We start from the raw sequence: 22,923 nt of genomic DNA on the forward strand, positions 1-22,923 counted from the left end.
CATCAGATCCCACAAAGAAATATCAAAAAGAGTTGGACAAATTGTTGAACACTGCCGTCAATGATGTTCTGATTAACAAGGACACCTATAACCGTCTGATGGTGGACCACCCGGTGGTTCCACTGTTTTATGTCATTCCAAAAATCCACAAAGATGTAAAAAGGCCCCCTGGCCGACCCATCGTGGCCGCTATAGGTTCTTTAAATGAGAAAATTGCAACATATGTGGACACATATTTACAACCCTGCATACAGGGCACTTTTACCCACCTTAAAGACTCCTCCACTTTGCTGCGTAGACTCGACTCCATGGGTGAGGTACCTGAAGAAACCACCTTAATTACAGCTGACGTGGCAAGTTTGTATACATGCATTCCCCATGGAGCGGGTATCGCTGCGGTGGAGCAGTTAATCACGCACAATGCACTTTATAATGGTCCTGATATTAACTTTTTTCTGGCCTTGTTACGGTTCACGTTGCAGCATAATTATTTTTATTATGATGGGAGATATTATAACCAAAGAGTTGGATGTGCGATGGGTTCGCCAGCTGCGCCGTCACTGGCGAACTCATACATGTGGGCTGTTGAGAAACAATTGTTTTTTGAAGATCAGGCATTTACCCCGTTTGTACATTTATATTATAGATATATAGATGATTTATTGTTTTTTTGGACAGGGGATGTTGAACAGTTTCTGGCAGTGATCGAAAGGCAAAATAACTCAGGTCACCCCATTAAATTGACAGTAGCCCACCATAAAAAACTCATCAGCTTTCTTGACATTAATATAGCCATTGAGAACAAAAAGATCGTAACATCAATGCACACTAAGCAGACCGATAGAAATACTCTGTTACATTATCAGAGTTTTCATCCTCGGTCTACTGTGAATTCTCTGCCTTATTCCCAGTATGTTAGGGTGCTCCGATGTAACAGTGATCCAGCAGCAGCTGACCGACAACTTGATGAAATGACCAACAAGTTTAGAGAAAGGGGATATCCTAAACAGATCCTCAAACAAGCCAGACAGAAAGCCACCAAAAAATCACGGAGTAAGTTACTAGAGGAGAAGGGTAAAAAGAGCAAAACATCGACAGTGCCCTGGGTACAACAATACCATACACATAGTATGGCTCTCAACAAACAAGCCAAGTCTTTGTGGCCCATTATTACATCTGACCCTGACCTTAAAATGTTTAAAGGTCACAAGTTAATGCCCAGCTACACCAGGAGTCGCAATCTGAGAGATTGGGTAGTAAAAACAGATGTCACACATTTGGGTAAACCTGAAATTAAAGGAGGCACCAGTGGGTTCCTAAAAAGAGGCAACGGGTGCTTTAAATGCACCGGCTGCACGACATGTAGCCACATGTCGGTAGGAAAATTCATCGATCATCCCCACTTAAGTAAAAAATTTGCCATCAGGATGCCCCTCACATGTACATCCAAGTTTGTTGTGTACGTTCTGTTTTGCCCATGTGGGCTCTACTATGTGGGCAAAACAGAGCGACAGTTCAAGGAACGTATGGCACAACACAGGGCGGCCATCAGGGCGGCACTGGTAAGTGGCACCAGTGACCAACCGGTGGCCCGCCACTTTGCCCACCAGAAACATTCTGTTGCTACATTACGCCATAAAATAATTGACCAGGTACCCTCATCCCCACAAGGGGGGGATAGAGGAAGAAAACTGGTCCAGTTAGAAAATAAATGGATCTATAGGCTTGATACGGTCACACCCAGGGGACTCAACGATAGCTTGTGGCTAAGTTGTTTTATATAAAATAAACCCCGGGCCATCAGGCATAGCCTATTCTGTGAACATGTTCATCCATATATGTCCTTGTATAGAGTATAGTGTCAGTTTAAAAGAACTGGTTGCGTTTAGTTTATATAGGATATTGATGGTGGTACATTTAGTACATCCCTAAGTATATGCATATAGTAAGAAAAGTTTTTTATATGTTTCCCCCACACATTGGGTTCTAGTTAATTAGCACAGCACGCTATTTTAAGAGATTCACCTTTTTGGTCTCTTTAATTTAAAAAAAACCCCGTCATGTACACTTGCCGGAACACAAAACACAACACTGAGTGGAGGACAAATATTATTGTCAACCACGTTGTAACTCCGCGTTTTTAACGTGGTCTTAAAATGCAGATGTGACACTAAGAGAGGTTGTAGGAGTAAGGTTTTATGGTAGATGGTTAGTTTTTATGTACAAATAAGTGTTGGTTTGTTATGTGATGTTTTTTTGTATACAGCCGCGTCCCCATGGCAACAGGACGCTGTCCCGACTGGGCGCACCACGGCTGGAGACTTCCTGCGTGTCATATCCGAGTGACGCACTTCCTGGTAACGGAATGAGCGTCCCCGGAGAGCGTGCAGGGAGACGGAGGCCGGAGGAGACGCCGGGAGGGAGGAGTTGAAGGTTGTTTGCCGCGCTTCGTGAGTATAAATATATGCACTGTTTTTATTGTGATTCACTTGGGTGTGGCTTGAGAAAGGGGTGCGAGCCCCGAAACGTCGCTTGAATAAACCACAGTTTTTTCTTCACTTCGATTACAAGTCTCCGAGTGCCGCTCCTTCTTCCTGTGTATATATGCTGCCTGGTTCGTCCGGTGTATCGCTACGAGAAGGCACCTGAGCAAGGTATAGACATTAAACCCTGGTTTACCCCATGAGTGCCGGTTCACTGGGACTATATATATATATATATATATATATATATATATATATATATATCCCCCCCCCCCCCCGTCTCATGGCAACTTTTAATTGAAAGTGGCAAAAGCAATATCTTACATATTTGGGTGTAAATTACCCTTTACTGTCCTGTACTATTTTGAGAGATCTTAACAAATAATAATTATAATTTTGCTCTAAGACTAGTAAACACAATCAAGATGCACATGCTACCCAGACGCCTTTATGTTTTTCAGGTGCTGTCAGATAATGTTCCCAACCAATCAGACTCTATCATTTCTCTAGTACATAATAGAAAATCATAGACACAATCTGATTGATATTATTACTATTGGAAACATTAGAACTTTTCATTTTTTAATATATCTACCTCTAGGCAGTACACTGGCCACCCAGTGGTTGTGCTGTGTCTCTATTCAAAATAGAGAAACACATTTGTGACCACTCACTGATGAACCAGTTCAGTCAGTTCAGTTTTTCTGCCCAAATGGCAAACAATCCCAACTTCTTCATAAAAATAGATCTTTGTCACAGTCCTGATGTATAACTAATCCGAATGGTGTCACAGTATCTTGAATTTATTGAAAGATTAATTGGTAGTGGTCATCAAATTGATTTAAGCAACTACCATTTTGTAAATAAACCATATACACAGAAACTTTTTTTCTTACTGTACTTTTAATGGATGAAATGGTTTTCTTTCAGAATGGTTTGTTTCAGTTACTCAAATGGTATTGGTATATTTATAAACAAAATAGCTCCTTATAGATTTTTATTGTATTATACGCTACACTTGGTTTGAGCTATCACAGTAGAGCAATATAAAAGAAATAGAATTCATTAAATTGAGTTTTTGTGCACTGTGGTTTTAATGGGCAGTAAAATGCTATCAGTCATATCTCAGTTTGAGGAAACTACTATACACTAACTGTATGGATTGAAAACAATTTGAGATAACTAAATCTAGTCAAAAGTGTGTGTGTGTGTGTGTGTGTGTGTGTGTGTGTGTGGGGGGGGGGGGTGTATAGACGACTGCCTGACGGTAGAGCCATACTCCAAGGAACATGTGTATTAGCATAACAAACATTTGGTAAAAGTACAGATTTTTCAGTATTAATTTGGTGTTACCTTTAAACTGAAATCTCTCCTTTAAATCACACCACAAAATCACTGAAATATCAGCACTGTTACTAATTCAGAAGCTATTACTTGTGTCACTAAGGGACTTCTTTACAGTTAGAGTCGTATTTGCCTTACATACTGTAAACCATATTTTAGTGCAAGGGATTCAAATATTACTATTGTTATTCTGGGCACATACTGCACATAAATATGGTTAATTTTACTTTTCTATTTTGTATTAGGAACCGTTTCTATCAGATCACTAAATCAGGTTGCGTCCTTAGTAGCTGTATATTTTTTCTAACTAACACACCGCTCAACTGTCCAGCATTCAGTGGGACAGTGCCATTTTAGGGACTGCAGTGTCCTGCAGTGGGGTGGTTGGGGGTACTAATTACCTGGGCCCAGGTCTGATAGTGGAGCCTCCGTTACCGAATATGAGCTCTATTGCCCTGGTTGGGAGCACACACCACTACTCTGCAGGTGATAAATGACATGTTACAGGCAAAGAAGGAAAAGGGCTGTTTGGGGGAACGCACTGAAAACTTTATGTAGGGAATATTAAAATAAAAACCATTAAAAGTTATATTTTAAAGTTTTCAGTGTGTTCCCCAAACAACCCTTTTCCTTCTTTGCCTGTAAAATGTATACACCCATGCTGTAGGGAACAGCACCCCCTTATCTGATAAGAACATTTTCTTTTTTGGGGGCCTCCTCCCCGTTTGAATCAGGGATTAACTAAGTTACTAGGTTGTGTTTATTTTAATATCAGTTCTACGTTAACAACCATCATTATCACTGTACATCATACGGTTATTGTTATTATTAAATGCATTAACATTATTAATCCTGGTACCAATTAAAAATTATATTACACAGTTGCATAATACAAGTGGATGTGAAGATTAAAAAGACTGTAAGAAAGTATTTCAGCAGTTTGGTGTAAGTGCCACTCTACCTATATGTCTGATAATCTCTGACTGTTTATTAAAAAACATTTAATTGCATTTGAGTTTAATAAAGGACGTTTAAGCCATACACACTGGTGAACTTTCAGCTTGAAAGTCGCTCAGTGTGTACGGGGCAGTGATGAGGAGTGAGCACTCCTGCATCATTGCTGCCCCGGCTGCTCACATGGCTTGCTTTGCTTGCCGTGCTTTGGGCAAGGAGCCCTGTGATTGGTACAGATTACTACAGTATTTCCAATCATAGTCCGCGTGAATCAGGCCCGTTAACAGGGGGGGTCAAAGGGGACAGCTGACCAAGGCCCCGACGATCGGAGGGGCCCCAGAATCAGTCACTTGTCCCTGCAGTTAGCTGCCTGGCACTCAATTGCCCACCCCCCCTAACAAGAGTCTTTGTGGCGGCGGCGCTGCAGGGACTCGGGAGGGGAAGTTGCCTGGGGACGCAGCTTCCGGCCACTGCTTACATACACTGACATGAGGGCCACAGCTGCACCGGCTCATGTCAGTGTGTGTAAGTGCGCGGCGGCCGGGAGCTGCGTGTTTAAACAGGCGATTCCCCCCCTGCATCCCCATGATTCCAGTTTAGGTGCCTCAACATTCAGCAGGAGTGTGGAGGCTGTTGGGACCCCAGGACAGGCTTGCCCTTATAAAGCCACAGCAGCGGCATGGGACTGGTCACTTTCACAATAACTCTCTTTTTGAGATTGCCTTGACCCAGGGCTGCGTGCATCTTCACTCTTTTGGAGAATTGAAGGTGTTATTGAGGTCTGTGATGTTGTTGTTGTCTAGATATCTTATATTACAAGAAAGCTATATGGATACCTGTAACATCCGTGTTGTGAGATATTAGAAGCTAGAGCCATAATATGTAATGGGCATTATGGTGTGTGGCCTAATGTGTAATGGGCATTATGACATGTGGCATAATATGTAATGGGCATTATGGCATGTGTCCTAATGTGTAATTGGCATTACGGGGTGGTATAAGTAATGGGTATTAACATGTAGGGTATAATATGTAATGGACATTATAGTTTGTGGCCTAATGTGTAAAAGCCATTATGGTGTGTGGCATAATATGTAATGGACATCATAGTGTGTTGTAAAATATGTAATGAGCATTATAGTGTGTGGCATAATGTGTAATGGGCATTACGGTGTGTGGTAGAATGTGTAGTAGGCATTATGGTGTGTGGTATAATGTGTAGTAGCTGTGAGTTCAGAAGTAAAGCCGGTACTTATGTAGTATTTGGGCGTCCGATTTAGAAATCGGATCGCATCGCATCGCATGCGACCAAATCGTATGCGATGCGATGGTCAAGATTTTTCCATAGGATTCAATGTTAAAATGATCTGAGTCCATTTTAACATAGAATTCAATGGGAAAAAGGGGTCCTTTTCCTTTCCCCACTATCCAAGTGGGCATGGAGTTGGATATAAACCTGTGGCGAGCGTAGCGAGCCACCGAGCCCGAAGCGTGGCTAGCGTAGCGAGCCCCGCGAGGGGACACAGAATACTTTTTAAGAAATATGCGTTCGCTCGCCATGCTTCGGGCTCGGTGGCTCGCTGCGCTCGCCACGCTATATAAAATCAACTCTATGCCCACTTGGATAGTGGGGAAATGAACAGGACCTTCTTAACATTGAATCCTATGCAAAATCGCATCGAATCGCATCGCATCTGATTGTATGCCTTAAGGTAAGGCATACAATCACAAAATCGGACGCCCAGATACTACATAAGTACCGTAAAGCCATTACATGGGACTTCTTGCCACCAATATGCCCACCATCCCTCCCTGCTCCACACAACTACTAGTGCTTAAGGGGGTGGGGGCCCCCATACATATCAATGTATGGGGCCCTGAGAATTCTGTTGCTGGCCCTGACGTGAATAGTAATGGATGGGAAAAAGTTGAAAAACAAAAACAGCTAAAAAACTTGTCACTACCATAAGTGTTCCAGCCATTGTCATGCTGACTATTTGAAATTGTTGACCTTTTGTACCTGTTAACATTAAGCACTGTCAAGCTTTACATGTCGACTCATTGGCCATGTTTGTCTTTTGACCACGTCGATCATATGGGGTCCACCTATTAACTGTAATTGACCTATTATCCAGATACCTGTTTGGACACACCACACCCAAATACAAATCTCACTGCACATGTTAAATCTGCCCCACCTGCAGTGCAACAAGGTTTTGCCAAGCCACACAAAGAAATACTACATCTCTACAATGACATACTGTAATATAGATATAATTTTAATAAACAAAACATACCAAGGCCACTTGCATACAAATGCACAAAGCCCACCTGTGTGTGAGAGAGTCTGTAGACCCCAGTAGAAACCTACTCAGACACAGAGAGAACATAGAAAGCCAAAAAGATTGTGAAATGGTTAGAATAAAATCCTAAAGTTCAACTGCAGCTAGAAAACAATGCTAATCACTGTGCTACTATATTACCCACATCTATCCAGTAGGTCTTACTCCTCCATTTGATCTAAGAAAAGACTGATCCTTGATATGTATCTTCTAGTTGTAAATTAGGCTAATAATATCTCCCTCACATCCCATATTTGGGTCCACTGTGTTGTTAGTTATTTTAACCCCAGAGAATCCCAGCAAATATTGACAGAGCCAGATTAAGGTCTAAATGGGCCTGGAGCTGAAAATTATCAATGGCCTATTATGCGCAATAATAGGGGTTGTGGCCAGCACCTAATAATGTGGGGGGCGTGACCAGTGTTCTGTTTGGGTGGTCTGCTCATGGGTGTGTCTGTATTTGTGTAAATACTTTCAACTAATTATATATGCCTGGAAAAGGCAGGGAGCAGGCATAAGAAAAATGCAGGGAGATATATTGGCGGGTGCCCTCCAAAGGTGCACATGCAGGATACCGATGTTCTAAGATACATGCGGGGTGAGGCAGCATTCCAGTTATAAAAAAATACTGAAAGCCAAAACTTGGTAGACAATATGTCAGCACCTTTTATGTGGTAACCTACGTTTACCACACCATATACCCCTTATACAAATCATGCAACACAATAGTAACCCCTTATACTGTACTTGCCTCTTACACATCGTGCCACATGGAATGAGCCAAAATTCACACTGACTGAGCCAAAATTCACACTATGCCACACAGATTGAGTCAACATTCACATTATGCCACACATATTAAGGCAAAATACACATTTTGCCACATGGATTGAGCCAAAATACACATTATTATACCAAACAGATTGAGCAATAATGCACAATATGCTTCATAAATAGGGGCATTGCGCGCTGAAGGCGCGCATTAAAAATTTACACCATAATGCCCATTACATGTTAAGCCAAACACCATATTCTCCATTACGTATTATGCCAAACACCATAATGCCTATGAAAAATTATGCTACTTAAGTGTTGCTTACCAACATGTTCATTGCCAGGGGTTCCATGCTTATTGCCAGGGGTTCCATGCTCATTGCCATGTGGGATTACATGCTCATTGCCAAGGGGGAATACATGCTTGCGGTAACTGGGGGATAGCCGCCGCCGGGCAGAAATGACAGCCATTGACAGCTGGGCAGAGAGCAGGGGGCTGCCTGGCTGTATTCAGAGCACTGCATGTCCCAGCTATTAGAAATAATACCCCTTTCACACCAGAAAATGCAGGGATTTACCCAGGAATATGGCGCCAAGATCATGCAGGGACATTCCCGGACTGGACCGTTTTACACCAGCCTAGTCCCTGCATTTTTTTGTGTGAGGGGGACAGAAAACAACCCCCGCCCCCCTTTAAACAACCAGCTACATCTTCGGAACCAACTGACCGATTTACATGTAGGCTTCAAATGATTTTGGTCCCGTGAAACTGGGCCATTTGGTTCCAGAGAAATCTGTCAAACAACATGAACAGCCATGAAATTACATTTCAGAAATGAAAAAAAAAATTGGTTTACCCGCAATATCTCTAGAACCAATGAACCCATATGGACCAGGTATCAGATTGAAGGCCCAGCGATTTGGGTTCGACTGAGATCAACCTCAAGCTTCTGTGATGCCGGAGGGGGAACTGGCAGCCGTTGGAATCGGGTGGAGGTCGGAATTAGCGGGTCCCATGTTATCCTATGGGGAAAACATTCCAGGTTTGCCTGTCGGTATCTCCGGTTCCCGGGGGGCTACCGACACGGGGCTGGGCTCGTTGGAAAGCTCTGGTCCTCAGCTACAGAATGGGCCTATTTTGAGAATGGGCCTGGAGCTGTAGCTCCATCAGCCCCATTGTTAATCCGGCCCTGAATATTGATGGATGGAAACCACAGCTGCTGCCAAACATAAGGGTTGTCAAATACAGGCCAAGGGCAGTGCTGGCAGTCCTGGTTCAAATCAGTACACAAGTCAAAGGAGGGCTGTCATCAGAATTGGAGGAAGTTGTGTTCATGGACTAGAACTATGGGTTGGAGATTATGTGACAGTCCACTGTAGGAAACTGTTGGGGTGGGGAATCTGGACTGGACTGGAAATGTGTTCATTGGTTAAACGGGTGGACTCAGATAAAATGGATGCCGATCAAAGCTGACTATACTGGATGCTGGACTAGGACCAAATAATGCTGGATTAGAAAATGGGACTGTCTGCGCTGGGTTACCAGGCTAGAACTGGTTATGGCTGATAACTAGACTGGATCCAGCGTGTAATCAGTAGCAGTAGTGCTGATGGCAGTATTGCTGAAGCTAAGAGATTAAGGCCCTTATTCAAATATGACTGCAGTACAAATTTGTTCTCGAAATGGGCAAAACCATGTGCACTGCAGATGGGGCAGATGGAACTTGTGCAGAGAGTGTTACATTTGGGTGGGGTGTGTTGAAACTGAAATCTAAATTGCAGTGTAAAAATAATGCAGCCAGTATTTACCCTGCACAGAAACAAAATAACTCACACAAATCTAACTCTCTCTATACATGTTACATCTGTTTCACCTGCAGTGCACATGGTTTTGCCCATTTTGAGAACAAATCTGTATTGCGATCAGATCTGAATAAAGGCCTAGGAACCATGACATGCTGGTGGATAGTGACTGCACTGACAACTTTAGTGTCACTCTAGGGGTTTTGGGGACCCAGTTGTCACTGCAGTGAACCACTTCTGGATGCCTGAGACACAGGATAACTGGATCTGAGGATCCAGACACCGAGTCAGAGAACAACAGAATAACTTTCCATGCTGGATCTGGGAGTACTGAATAAATGAAGAATGCCTACTTGGCTTAACTGAAATAGTGCCTATTCAGCTATAATATCGGATTGCCAACTTCTCAATAACTGAGCTATGCCTACTTGGCAAATCTAAAATAGTGCCTAATTGGCGATAACTTCAAAATGCCCGTTGAGCAATAACTGAGATAATAACTTGGTGATGGACCACCGGCACTTGTTTAGCGACTGCTGCTGGTTAAAGAATCCAGAGCACGGGGGGAGCGGCCGGTGAGCAATCGGCAATCCAGCTGCAATAGTGACACAGTGGCAATTAGTGATTTGATAGCACTGCTCCAAGTTAAGACTGGCAGCCTGTAGCGAGTCAGTAGCTGTAGCAGGCCATGATGGTTAGCCAAACACCAGATGGTGGCTGGATACAGGGTCACCGCGGGAAGGCACACAGAGTCTGGATAGCAGGTAACATCCAGACTCTGGAAACAAGTGACAAGGTACCAGACGATGGCTATGGGTCTGGTGGGAGACTTGGAAACTGGGTCATGGCTGCAGACTGGCAGCGAGTGAGTAGCTGGAAGCGACTGATGACTGATAGTAGCTGTGATGCCGGGAGCAGCTGATGACTGATGGTAGCTGGGAAGCCGGGAGTGGCTGATGACTGTCAGCTACTGGGAAGCAGCAGATGACTGGGTATCCGCTGAGGTACTGGAGACCAGGAAGCCGTTGAATGCTGGGTGCGGACAGAAACAGAATCACAGGATGTGTCAGGAGAGCTGCTGGAGGCTGGGAAATGGAGCAAGATTGCGACATTGCTCAGAGCAGCTTCTGTCTCCTTGAGCCAATCTTTTAAATCCCTTGTCTTTCCATGATTGGGTGAATGCTCCTGAAGTTGCCTGTAATATCAGTTATGGATTCTGGAGTGAATGCCAACAGAGGAGATTGATTACTGCGAGTGTTACTGCAGGAAACAGTAGTGCAAAATCAATGGCGCTGCATAGCTAGCAACCAGGCACTTCAAAGGTTAATAGCTGGTTAGTATACTCTGTAGCAAGCTGGAATACCACAGGTGCACAATTAGAGCTGAAGCATTGCAGAGCAAGGCCAAATGCAGCCAGGCTGCGGAATTCTAAGAACAGTGCAAACTGAAGACAACCTGCAAAATAATCCAGGTTCATGACATTTGTAGGGACTGCTGAGCTGTGATTGGAAGCGGGAGTCATGGGACCTGATCTAGGCTCAAAATTGGCTAAGATACAGTAACTTGAGCCATCACGAAAAAGAGGGCGAGATGCACTAAGCCTTAAAAAGTGATAAAATGGAGAGTGATAAGCCAGCAACCAATCAGCTCATACTTGTTTCAAACACAGCCTGTAACACATACCCTCCAACATGATCCATTCCATTAGGTACAAAATGCTCTGCTTCTGGACTTCTTCCTTAATTTAGGATTGCCTTCATCTTTGCTGGAACACCGTTATCATCACTGACCTAGTTCAACACAGGTGACTGCAATTATCAATTAAGAGGGAAGTCCAGAAACAGTGCATTGTGTACCTAATGGAATGGGTCATGTTGGAGGGTATGGTAACATCGCCAGGGCCGGCGCCACCACTAGGCAGAGCTAGGCATTTGCCTAGGGCGCCGGCCATTGGAGGGCGGTAATGAGCCGCCTAGTAGAGGTACCATAGAAAGCTGGGAGCAGGACAGGTAAGACAGTGGGCTTCCCTCTCCATCCCCCCATCCCGCCCGTGAATCAACGCTATCCTGCCCCCCCCCCCCTTGGACACGGAGGCTGCGGGCACCCATTGCATTATAGCCCGCACACCCTCCGGACCACAGGCGCCTGCAATCCCCCCCCCCGAAGCGCCAGCTGCAGTATCGCCCGGACCCCCCTCCTCCCGGAGCTTGGCCGCCCGCCGCAGTATCGCTCCCCCACCCCCCCCCGGAGCGCGTGCGGGGGGGTGCATTGGGCGGCGGGCGGAGGATTTGCCTGGGGCGGGGGGGAGGCTTGCACCGGCCCTGAACATCGCAGTTAGGAGCCGATTGGCTGGCACTTTATCACTCTCTATTTAATCACTTTTTAAGCTTAGTGCATCTGGCCCTAAGAGAGGGTGCCAGGTCCACATGCAGCATCACTGCAGAAGCAGCTTGGACCAGCAGGAAGGAAGTAAACATCCTGGAACCTCCCTAAAGACTCCCAGCAGAATTATCAATGTCAGGGAGCGGGGTGTTGGGACCGGACAAGGGCTTACGTAGGACATATATAAAGAGGTATGGTTAGGGTCCAAGAATAATAACAAGGTCAAGGTACACTATACTGGGCCAGGCTGAACAAGGAGCATAATAAGAATGAGTATGCACCCAAAAATGTGCACACATCAATATCTGTGCCTAAATGGAAACTTGCACACAAAAATATTTCCTTTGGTGTGAGAAATACCTGGCTTTGCCACTGGGTGGCAGAGCTATGCTAGGATACCTCTGTTTTATTGAATGCACAGTAAATTAATTATAAAGGAAAGCCTGGGTTACTAAGACAAATATTCGTAATGATTCTTTATTCACTGAGTACAAAGCCTCTTTATGTCAGCAGCAGGGAAGCCTTCTATTAAAACTATTTAAGTACATTTGTTAAAAATATATTTGCTGGAGAACTCCTGATGCTTTAGATATGAAATGGGTGTAATTCCTTCTAGAGGGACCCTCCCTTACATGCTACAGAGGCACTATCATTTCAAACATTACACTAAAGCAATTTGGATGTAAAAACCCTCATATTCATTTGTCACAGCTGGGTAGGCTTTTTGTTCAGCTTTAATAAATGATAGAGATTAGAATGAAGAGCTGCTTTACTCCAATTTCATTTTCCAAATGAAAAACCGTTAACCACTAAAAAGATGATTAAATATTAAATACAACATATTCTTTTCCAATGAACATTTGTGGTGACAGTTAAAGTCTCAATATAAAATCCAATATAAAATATCTGAATACAATAAAACTTGATGATTGATATAAGGGTTAACTCATATTATTCTACAACCGCTTTGTAAACTTCACATCGATGGTCAGATAAAATGCCTGTGGTGGGTGGGGTTTAATTTTTTACGTAAACCAATTTAAAAAAAATAAAATAATGACCAGCGCACAACCTAGCTCTACAATGGTGTCCCCAGCTACTGTGGGATAGTGTTTTGTGCCGGCGGTAAAAAATGCAGATCTGAGTGGGTATATGTGAGGCAAGAAGAATTTATTGGTATGGGACACAGTGTATTACTACAAACTATTCTGCAACCAAAGCTTTCTGTCATTGCTGTTGCTATGAGGGGAGAAGGGGGGGGGGGGGGGGGAGAGCACCGCTGCACTGCAGTTTCTGCAGTCTGGTTCCACTCTCCCTCCAGTTGTACACTTGGAGAAGGGTGGGGGGTGATGGAGTCTCCAATTATCCAGTGGGGGTGGGCTCACAATGGGTCCAGTCCACCGGGATAGGTGTTCTGTATGGCGGTGAGTCTGTGTGGGAAGGGGTGGCAGTCCGGGGTGGGTGGGAAGGGAACAGAGTTACTCGGTATCGTTGGTGCTCCAATGTCTCACTATTGGCTACCGGCTTGGAAACGTTGGTGACAGCAAGTCTCCTGGTCTGACTTATTGCGTGAGTGCCGCCGCCACAAGCAAATATATATATATATATATATATATATATATATATATGGAATAAATGGCACTCACAGGACTTTACAAGTATAGAAAAGGAAGGAAACCTCAGTCAAATTGACGTTTCGATTTTATTAACTGTATTCAAGATCAACAAGTGTGCAATCACAAACATACATATATACCTAACTACTGACCTCCACATCACCGCCGCCGTCCCCTAGACCCAGTCCAGCCGCTGTGCAGAACCACCCTCCTTCCGGCAAAACTGGTGACGTCATAGATGCCTCCCGTCATCTCCAGGAGGCGAGGGGTGTGTTTTGGTCATTAACCAACCACCTGTCTAAAAAAAAAAACCGAAATATGTGTCAGACCAAACATAAACAAAAATAATAATAACAATGTGGCAGCAAGAAAAGGCACAGTGTACATCATCGCATGAACAATATGTGCAGTTGCATAGAATAAACAGTAGCATGGAATCACAAGCGCAAACCGTGATGACAATGTCATAGAAGGAAAATAACAAAGGGGATTCTGCAGACACTATGTCACCGGGCACAACGGAGTATATCAAAAAAGCAAGGTGTACCCAAGGGGGATTATGTACAAGGAACTAACTCAAATGAAGCAACCCAAATGGAGGCTTTCATTCAGCCCCCCCCCACCCCGTATCACAGTATTAAAAAAATGATGCTTTGCTCGATCTCCACCCCTCAAACTTTTAGGGATATGGCCAATAATTTTGTACCTCAATGTAGATAACCTGTTCCTCTGCTCTCTAAAATGATGGGCTACAGGTTGTTCAGGGTCACGCAGGGTACCCTCCAGGGCCTGTCTGATGGTGGACCTGTGGAGGGCCATGCATTCCCTAAACTGCCTGGTGGTCTTGAACACATACACTAACCCACAGGGACATCTGATAATATATACAACGTGGGTGATCATACAGGTAAGGGGTAGGGATCATTGGGTCGACAGTCATTAGGTCGACACCACTGGGTCGATATACTGGAAGGTCGACAGGTGTCTAGGTCAACATGGCACAAGGTCGACAGGTGTCTATGTCTACAGTCAAAAGTTCGACATGGGATTTTTCACTGTTTTTTTACCCAAATGTCGACACAGTTGACATGGACACAGTTTTAAGTGCACCACTTCCCTTGCATGGCTCGCTACGCTCACTATATTATGGTAGGGCATGAAATACCGCCTGTCGGCAGATATTGACTCAAGGTATATATAGTATATACCTTAATACTTGCATTGTGACTCTGGGCTCAAAGGTGGAATGAGGCCTAAAGCGCTGTGAGGGAGTAGAAATGGGTTGCTCATAAGTATCTGTATTGTTGTAGTGATCCCTTAACCAAAGGTTTCTTGAGAATTTGTATGAATCCACTTTCCACTGGAAATTGTCCATATTGCTGGATGGAACAAAAGAAAGTCCTTTATTTAAAATTGAGACTTCAGTCAGAGAGTTGCCTGCTGGACAGATTGAAAATGAGGTTGCCTTCTTCCCTTTGCTTGTTTTTTTTCGAAGTTGTGGTGCCGGTGGCAGTGCCAGATTAAGCCTTCGGGGGGCCCCTTGCACTTGTCATTACTGGCCGCAAACTGCATGGGAGAATATTATACTGTCAAAACACAGAGTAAAGGCAGAATAAACCTTGTCACTGGGTAACTGCAGGGGATATAAATACACACACACACACACACACACACACATACCACATGAAAAGCCTGTGTTTGTCCCTCTGCACCTTACTCTGTAGGAGACCTCACAGTCCTAGTGCTGCCTCTTATTAAAAACCGTCCCATGACTAAGCTGCTGCTGTTCTCCATGGGCCTGAGAAGCATGTAATGAGCTCCACCAATCAGAACTCAGCCCAAACCTCTCAGCCTCTACCCTCTGGTGCAAAGTGTCTTTAGTCAACTCCAAGTAAATGCACAGCACACTTGTGCAATCAGTGTGCCTTGGCTCCCGATGCTCAGCACCATTAATCATTGTCACATTGGCAGATAGGTGAAGCTGCAGCACTACCCCACTCCCATGCACAAAACCTTTAGCTAAAAAAATTTTTTTAAATACATGCCAACCACAGGGGACCCCTTGTGCCTCCAATATAATCCGGCCCTGGCCGGTGGCACTGGCCTCCACGTTGGGCTGGCCTCCTTCTTCTGTACCACGCTGTGTGTGGGTCTTTACCCCTAAAGGAGGTTTCTTACCCCTATTGTGTCCTGATTCTTCTGTTTCACTTGGTGAGGAGTAACCCCCAATGGAGCTATCAGGATCCCTGGCATAATGACGTGCCCACCTGGGCCTCTGTGGAGCTTTACTGTAACCTTTGGGATTAAAGACTCAGGGGAAAACGTGGTTCTCTGCGTAATATCTTTGGATGGTACTCAGTTTTTCACGTTTGAAATTGACCAGTTCGTGTCTGTATGTGTCCACCTGTAGTTGGAGTTTCTCTATCCACTTGTTTTCCATATCCGTCATCAGGGTGGCGAGGTGCAAATTCTCGAATTGCTGTTTCCTGATTTTTATTACATTCAGCTCTATAGCTGACTCCTTAATGAAAAGGAGTACAAGGTCAAGGCTGCACTTATTCAGAATGGCTACCCACTTACGGCACTAAATATTTTGTTGCTTTTCTGATATGTTTAGCATAGTTTCTGTGAATTGACAGCAGTTTTCTTTCCTATTGTACATTTCTGTATTTGTAAAGTTTCATATATTATAGCAGACTGACATGTAATGATAACACCCACCCTCACAGCCCAAACTTTGAGTTTTAAGCAGGTTTATGCACTGATTGTTGCCCTGCCAAAATCTGTATTCGCCTACCAAACAAATTAGGCTCCGGCATGCCCTGACTTTAAGTTATTTTTCCAGACACTTCTGGCACAGCTGTCTGTTCATTCACATCTTTCTTTAATGGTTGCAAGTTTATCTTGATTTCTACAACTCACCTGTATAGGCAATTCCCTGCCAGAAGGGTCTTGAAACTCCCTAAATTAGGAATAGCTGCTTTTACTCCTCAACTTTATTTGACTGACGGGTGGTGCCAACAACATCCCACAGTAAGACAATTCTCCTATTTGTCAGCGGCCTGCAGTATGTCTCATTGTCAAGAACTGATTATGTTCTAATGTGTGTGCAAGTACATTTGGTAGGGAATATAGTTTGCAAGCTCCACTGGGGCAGGGACTTATGTGAGTGTTCAAATTTACTCTGTAAAGAAGCAGTCTCCATGGCAACATAAGTGCAGCTAATATAGAATAAAAAGTACATTATTAAGAGGCTTAATATAAGCCATTTAGGAGGCAATTGCTTGCCATATACATGTGCAGATAAAAATCAAGTGATATAAACATAAAGTGAATACATAAAACATGCTGGTCATAACAACATATTACCATGGTGGCATTATCGGTTGGGTTCCCCCAACCTCATAAGTTATCTAATTCATAATGCATGTTATTTTATGAACAGTCTTATCGATTTTATTTCATAGTCTTAATATTATATTACATTATATGGACACCCACGGTTACTGGTCTGATCTTTCAATAACCTGTCTATTACTACTAACTCTGGACCGCAGAACCTCCAATACATTTAAATACCAATATCTCAAAAGTGTTTCACAATTTAAATGAAGTTCTGCAGCCCATGTTGTTTGTTCAACCCTCTTTGTGACAGGGTAACCAGCAATAAGATCCATCTGGACTCTGCTTGTAATAATCGCTTGCCTCTATTGCCTCCCCTGATGTTCTGTGGCACATGATCTATGATTTCTGATCTAATGCTGGCAATGCTGTGCTTCATGTTGGCACAATGTCTTGCGACCGGCTGGTCACTGGTGCCCATGCTCAGTGCATTTCTGATGGCCGATCTATGATTTGCCATTCGTTCTTTAAATTGACACTCTGTCTTGCCCAGGTAGTATAACCCACATGGGCAAGACAGAATGTAGATGACAAACTTAGTAGAACATGTCACTGAGGGGCCGATTTATTAAGCTTGGTAAAGTGTCTGTTTTTTATCACCGGCCACTAAGCTCCTAACTGTGAAGTTACAGGCTTGGTTTGAAAAATGACAGGGAGGAGATGATTGGCCGGTGATAAAAACCAGACACTTTATCACTTCACCGAGCTTAATAAATCTGCCCCAAATGCTTTATAGGTATTTTACGACCTGTGTGGGGATGGCAAACTGTGCTACCCACCAACATAGAACTGCAGGTCGTACATCCTACGCACCTATAGCACCCCTTAGGGCGCATCATAAAGTGCCTCGGAGTTGGTTTCTTAGTAAATTCTGTCACTTCCACCTTCACCAGCAAGATTCCTGCCCCTCTTGTACGCAGGCATGATTTTCTTATTGTGCAAACTCTTAAGTTCCTTATCAGAGGAGACAATGGGCCAAAGCTTTTTCAGTTGCCCGGTGTGTTCCTTACTATTGGCCGCATGTTGTGTTACCCATGGGATTTTATCCATGGGCTGATGCTTTTTGTTGTTTTTAGATTTCAAAGCTGTTTCCCTGGGTAAGCTCAAAACTTTCTGTTTAACTATTGCTAAAGCATTACTTTTATATCCTCTCTCCTCAAATCTACTCTGAATGATGTCTAGATCCCTATTAGTCTGTTCCTCATCGCTGGTGATTCTTTTGACCCGCAACATCTGTGAGAATGGGAGGCCATACCTCAAAGCTCTCGGGTGGCAGCTCCCATATCGCAACAGAGTGTTGCGGTCTGTTGCTTTCACATGTATAGAAGTATTAATTTTGTTATTACCAATACTAATTTTGACATCAAGGAAGTTTATCTCTCTCCTGCTCATATTGGATGTTAGCTTGGCTGGACAGGTGCTTGCATTATGGGCCTCTAGTATCTTACTAAGTTCCTCCTCACTGCCCAACCAGAATATTAATAGATCATCTATGTAGCGAAGATACAATAGCACCTTCCCTACATAAGATGTTTGAAAGATGAGCCTTTGATCCACCTGTTCATGTAGGCATTGGCGTAGGATGAGGCCACATTGGACCCCATTGCCACGCCAAGCCGTTGCCGATACATTTTCCCGCCAAAGTAAAAGTAATTGCGATGTAATACCAGGGACAACAGATAAAAAAAAAAAGCCATGTTCTGGACCAGTGTAGGCTGGATAATCTTGAATCAACAATTTGGTGGCCTGCATACCCTCTGAATGGGAAATGCAAGTATATAGCCCCACCACATCGGCACTACAGATGACTTAATTGTCCGACAGAGTCCCCAGATTACTCAACCGCTTCAATAGCATGTTAGTGCCCTTAAGATAAGATTTGGTTGATTTTACACATGGGTTCAAAAGCGCATCCAGGTGGTCAATATACCCCATTGCCACAGGAAGCAGATAGTTTCCTACAATTTTTGAGATATTTCTGCCAAGGTTCTGCAACATGTTTTGTTATTTTGTTATACGGGCGTAACTAGATATTTGTAGGCCCCATAGCAAAAGTTTGTAAGGGCCCCCTATTTAGCAACTGATGGTGCTAAGTGTAAGTAAAACATATTACTTATACAGTAAAGATGGGCCCCTTCAGCTCTGGGCCCCATAGCAGCTGCACCCCTTGCACCTATGGTAGTTACGCCCTTGTATACGCACCTTTTCATTGTGGGCGATGGTGATAAATATCATAATACAAGGGCAAGTTGTTAGTTGTGTATACTGTGTCATTTGTTTTACTATAGCAATCTTTGAATTTTAAAAGTAAATTCAACAAAACCACTTTATAGACAAATCAGAAGTGGCACTACAATTACCAGCATGAAGCAACTTTGTGCAAGGTTACTGGACTGCACCAAACCCTGCATAGAATCACACCATTTTTATCTCCAGCAGAAATACATGGCTTTTCTCTCTTTAGCCCCTCTGGTTCCAGATATCGCAGCTTTATTTGCAAAAAATAGCCAGCTTTTCATGGCAGATGAGCAGATTCACAAATACCTCAATTGTATCTCTAGAGTCAATGGAGGGGAATTCAATTGCATTGGGTGTCTACTTTATAAACAGGACTGATTAGACTCCCAAATAATTGGCAGAATTAAATTGTTGTTTGGGCGCATACACATATTGCGCATGTCACACTCAAACAGATGGGGTTAAGCTGTGTGAAACACTTAAACCCATCTAAAGTCATGCTTCGGATGTCCAAAAAAATTTAAACAATTGAATTCCTGACGTCAGACACCCTGTTTTTTGCATCCATGATCAAATAATTGGCATCCTTCCAATATATCCCCATAACACTTTTATTTTAACACATTCACTGGTACTTGTGTACTTTCACGGCTCCCACGATGTGCATCGTATGCGGAAAAATCGCATCGCATCGCATGCGATCGCACGAGATCGCATGCGATCTGATGCGATGCGATGTCATTTTTCACTGAAATTAAGGACATGAGTTGAAATCATGTAAAATGCACCCCAAATGTCATTTTTCACACTGTACCACCCCCACTATCAACGCCAACCCGAAGCGTGGCGAGCGCAGCGAGCCCGCGAGGGGCGGCGGTACGCGTCCTACGACCTTTTTAATACCCCTTTTTAATACCCCACCACCCCCTGTTAAGGGCCCCATACATCAGCAATTAATTGTGCCAATTTTCAGATATGGAGATGATTGCCACAATTCATTTTAGATGTGTGGGCTCCCTCTTTTGGCACTCCCAATCAAAATCACCAATCGATTGCTTAATCAGATTTTTAAACATGCTTAATAATCTGGTATTATCTGCGGATCTTTTTTAGGTACTTATGTAATATCTGGGCTCCCGTTTTTCTTATGAGTCCGCGTCCCCTAGCGGGGCTCGCTGCGCTCGCCACGCTTCGGGCACGGTGGCTCGCTGCGCTCGCCACACTATATAAAGTCAACTCCGTGCGTAGTTGGATAGTAGGGGTATGAAAAAATGGGGTGCATTTAACATGGGAGCCCAGATAATACATAAGTACCCTTTTTTTTATATGTGTGGGCATTCCCAATTTGTCTTCTTCATCTATTTACATTATGAACAGCTGAAATGACTATCGATTGGGCAATTTCCAGATATGAAGATGCAATCTTTAGATGGAAAAATCTGCCGATCACTGAAATAAATCTGTAATGTGTGGGCAAAGTCCCAAAGTTGACAGGGCGGCTGAGCCGCACACAGCATCCCTTTATGCCGCCTGGCCCGCCCGCTGTCTTCTCAGTTAGTTAGGAGTCAGACAGGCTCCTGCAGCCTCCTGCACTGAAGACATGTCTAGTGCAGAAGGCCGGTACAGAGGGAGGGGTAGCAGGAAGTTGTCTGTGATGATCACAGGCTGCTGTGCGTTCTACCTACTTCGCTGCAGCCCGCCTCGGTGTCCAGCATCCAGCAATCAGGTAAGACTATACAGGGGGAGCAGCCTGTGTTTTTTTTTTGTTATACGGGAAACGGTCATCTGTCAGACCACACTTAGGTCGACAGTCATTAGGTCGACCCCGGAAGGTCGACTGGCCCCAAGGTCGACAGGGTTAAAGGTCGACATGGGTCAAGGTCGGCATGACTTAAGGTCGACATGGGCCAAGGTTGACATGGGTTTAGGTTGACAGTCATTAGGTCGACATTACTTTTTCACTGTTTTTTGAGCCGACATGTGCCGGCAGGCGGTATTTCATGCCCTACCATCCACTAGGGGGTGGTGGGAGAATAAAATAGTGTGCCCAAAGCATTGCGAGCGAAGCGAGCGATGCGAGGGGCTGCTGTTCAACTCCAACTGTGTCCATGTCAACTGTGTCGACATTTGGGTAAAAAAAAACCCAGTGAAAAACTCATGTCGACCTAATGACTGTCGACCTACTCCCATGTCAACCTTGCCCCATGTCGACCTTAAGTCATGTCGACCTTGACCCATGTCGACCTTTAACTCTGTCGACCTTGGGGCCAGTCGACCTTCCAGGGTCGACCTAATGACTGTAGACCTAAGTCTGGTCTGACAGATGTACCGATTCCTGTTATACAGGGGGAGCAGCCTGTGGATTAATCTTATTATACAGAGGGAGCAGCCTGTGGATCATCATTATTATTATACAGGGGAGCAGCTTGTGGATCATTATTATTATACAGGGGGAGCAGCCTGTGGATCATTATTATTATACAGGAGGAGCAGCCTGTGGGGTATTATTATTATACAGGGGGAGCAGACTGTGGGGTATTATTATTATACAGGGGGAGCAGACTGTGGGGTATTATTATTATATATGGGGAGCAGCCTGTGGATCATTATTATTATACAGGGGGAGCAGCCTGTGGATCATTATTATTATACAGGGGGAGCAGCCTGTGGATCATTATTATTATACCTGGGGAGCAGCCTTTGGATTATTATTATTATAATAGTACAGGGGGAGGTCTCGGCCTACTACAAATCGTGTGTGTGTGTGTGTGTGTGGGGGGGGGGGGGGGGCGTGAAGCATGTAGCACCTAGCTACACCGCTGTGTACACCCTATAGCAATGGCGATGCACAGTCTCGCAAATCGCCATCGCCCGCTCAGATCTTTAGCATATGCAGGCAAAATCACCTGGCAAGTGTTTACAAAACATTCAACATGTGTATTGGGCTGAAGCACATATTTTGTGGTCTTTTATCAGGTTTGTAACAGGACAGACACTTTCTTTGCCTAAAGCTGGCCAAACACCAAAATCTGTCTAGCGGGAACAAAAATCTGTATGGGAGCATGCGATATGAGAGCATATGTTAATAAAAACTTGCTCCCAAATGACAAAATGACAATTACCAGATTTTCGTTCCCATCAGGCAGATTGGATAGATAAATCTTTTATTGTGTATCCAGCTAAGGCTGCTTGAACTAAAGTATATTATGTTATTTGTTTATGATTAATGGTAGTTTGCAATGCAATAGTTTGCTTTGTCATGCTATTTTCTACCTGGCCTGCCATCTGTAAGATATAAATAGTAGCTTGTTCTACATAATATAGGTCACAGTGCTGTTTACAGCTCCCTACAAGCATGTATTCCATAACTATGCAAAGTTAGAAATGTTAAGGCAATATAAATAAATGCAGTTTAAGCTTAATTTGTCAATAGTCGGCCTTGAGTACAGGATCATTTTACCTTTTAGTTTCAAAATTAATTCAGCTGGAAAGACACACAACATAAATAGAACAGAGAGCGAGCGAGAGAGCGAGCGAGAGAGCGAGCGAGAGAGAGCGCAAGCGAGAGAGAGAGAGAGAGAGAGA

The sequence above is a fragment of the Crinia signifera genome, chromosome 4 (genome assembly GCF_055691185.1).
Source record: "Crinia signifera chromosome 4, ASM5569118v1, whole genome shotgun sequence".
In the NCBI taxonomy this organism is placed as follows: Eukaryota; Metazoa; Chordata; class Amphibia; order Anura; family Myobatrachidae; genus Crinia; species Crinia signifera.